Source organism: Carlito syrichta, unplaced genomic scaffold (genome assembly GCF_000164805.1).
Source record: "Carlito syrichta isolate Samal-C Ts95f unplaced genomic scaffold, Tarsius_syrichta-2.0.1 Scaffold309778, whole genome shotgun sequence".
NCBI classification, from domain to species: domain Eukaryota; kingdom Metazoa; phylum Chordata; class Mammalia; order Primates; family Tarsiidae; genus Carlito; species Carlito syrichta.
The window spans coordinates 113,418-115,770 of record NW_007253874.1 but is presented as its reverse complement, the minus strand read 5'-3'; positions in this window follow the sequence as shown (position 1 = coordinate 115,770).

Here is a 2,353-nt window from a genome sequence, read left to right as displayed (position 1 = left end):
CATGATGACTACTTTTCCTATGACTGTTGGGATGGTTAACTGTGAACTGCTTATTTTCCCTGAAACTTTGCCTCAGGGTTTCATAAGGCCTGGATTGAAGCTATGTTCCTCTTGAGAAAACTTGTTTTTGCTTCTGCTGGTTACCTACATGAAGCTACCGGAATTTCACCATGTAGAGAGTTTTTAGACCACCCAAGCTGTATGAGTTTGGGCCAAATGCCTGTGTGAGGGTCAGCGGGTCATTATTAATTTTTTTTTTTGAGTTGGAGTCTCACTCTGTCGCCCAGACTAGAGTGCAGTGGCCGCTCCCGGCCACCACAGCCTCGACCTGCCGGGCTCTGGCGATCCTTCCGCCTCAGCCTTCCAAGTAGCCGGAATTACAGGCACGCGCTACCACGCCCAGCTGATTTTTTGATTTATTGTAGAGATGAGGTCTCACTGCCCAGGCGGGTCTTGAACCCGCAGGCTCAGCAATCCACTCATCTCAGCCTCCCAAAGGCGCAGGATTACAGGGTGAGCCACTGAGCCCAGCTCCATTATTAATTTTTAGAGGAATTTATTAAATCCTACCAAGGGCCAATGTCAAAATAGGCAGGTGGGCTTGTATCTCTCCAGTTCTGTATACACTGGAATAGCATTTCCTACTAGAATCCCCATTTTGAGGGGACCCTCGGCTTTATCTCTTGCCACCATAGCCTGTAGAGCCATCAGAGTAGAAGCTCAGGTCTCCAGGGTTTGGCAGAATGCCTCAGGACAAAAGTCAGCCTTGACAATGGCTCGCTGGGTCCCAGTGAGTGTATGTTGAATGACCATGAGCTGGATTCAGGAGCAATCCATCATTTTTCCTAACTGAAGTTATTCAAGGCTGCATTTCCCCACACCATGATGGGCTTCTCTAGGGAAGGAGGTGAAGACAGGCGGAGAGGACACCGCCTCATAGAAGTTGGTGAGGGCCAGTTGAGGTGACTCATGCCTGCAATCCCAGCATTTTGGGAGGCAGGAGCGAGAGGATTGCCTGAGTCCGGGGGTCCAAGATTGGCCTGGGTAACTTGGCGCAACCTCCTCTCTACAATGAATCAAAAAATTAGCCAGGTGTGTTGGCACACACCTGTGTTTCCAGCTAGTTAGAAGACTGAGGCAGAAGGATTGCCTGAGCCCAGCAGGTTGAGGCTGCAGTGAGCTATTATCATGCCATTGCACTCCAGCCTGGGCAACAGAGACCCAACTCTAAATAAATAAATAGGGCTGGGCTCGGTGGCTCAGTCTGTAATCCCAACACTTTGGGAGGCCGAGGCCAGTGGATTGCCTGAGCCCGCGAGTTCGAGAACAGTCCGGGTAACTTGGCAAGACCTTGTCTCTACAATGAATCAAAAAATTAGCTGGGCGTGGTAGCGCACGCCTGTAGTTCCGGCTACTTGGAAGGCTGAGGTGGAAGGATCGCCGGAGCCCAGCAGGTCGACACTGGGATGGCCGTAAGTATGCCACTGCACTCCGCCTGGGCAACAGAATGAGACTCCAACTCAAAAAAATAGATAAATAAAATAAAATAAAAATATGATTATCAATCATCACAGTTCATATAAAATAAATAAATAAACAGAAAAAAAAGGGCAATCCCTTTGAGTCCTCTCCCACTGTGGGAGCTTTTCTTTCCCCTCAACAAATTCCGCTTAAAAAAAAATCTCAGTTGCTCTCCATCTGCCATCCAAGAGACTCCTAACCACCCCTGGTTTCCTCTTCCCTGTGTAACGCACCATGGGGCAGGAGAGAAAAGGTGAAAGTAACCCAGTAACAAAAGCTAAAGTGTATCCTTCCGTGGGCCATTCTCCATTCTGAGCAGTGTGGGGTGAGAAGTTCCATGGCTCTGTGGGGGTGCAGAGGTGGGCAGAGCTGGAACAGAGCAGCCTGGGTGCCGGTGGCAGTCAGGCCCCCGCCAGCCATTTCTCAACACCAGCTCCCAGAATCACCCTCCAGCATGCAAAGCCAAGTGTCACTATACTGCTTTGAAAAAAAAAAATTCAGAACTTAGTTCTTGTTTTGTTTTTTTGGTTTTTTTTTGAGTTGGAGTCTCACTCTGTCGCCCAGACTGGAGTGCAGTGGCTGCTCCCAGCTGGGCTCCGGCGATCCTTCCGCCTCAGCCTTCCGAGTAGCTGGAACTATAGGTGCGGGCTACCACGCCCGGCTCATTTTGATTTATTGTAGAGATGAGGTCTCACCAAGTTGCTCAGGCGGGTGTCGAACCTGCAGGCTCAGGCAATCCACTCACCTCAGCCCCCCAAGGCACAGGATTAAAGGCTGAGCCACCAAGCCCGGCTCAGAACTTAGTTCTTTTTTTTTTTTTTTTTTGAGTTGG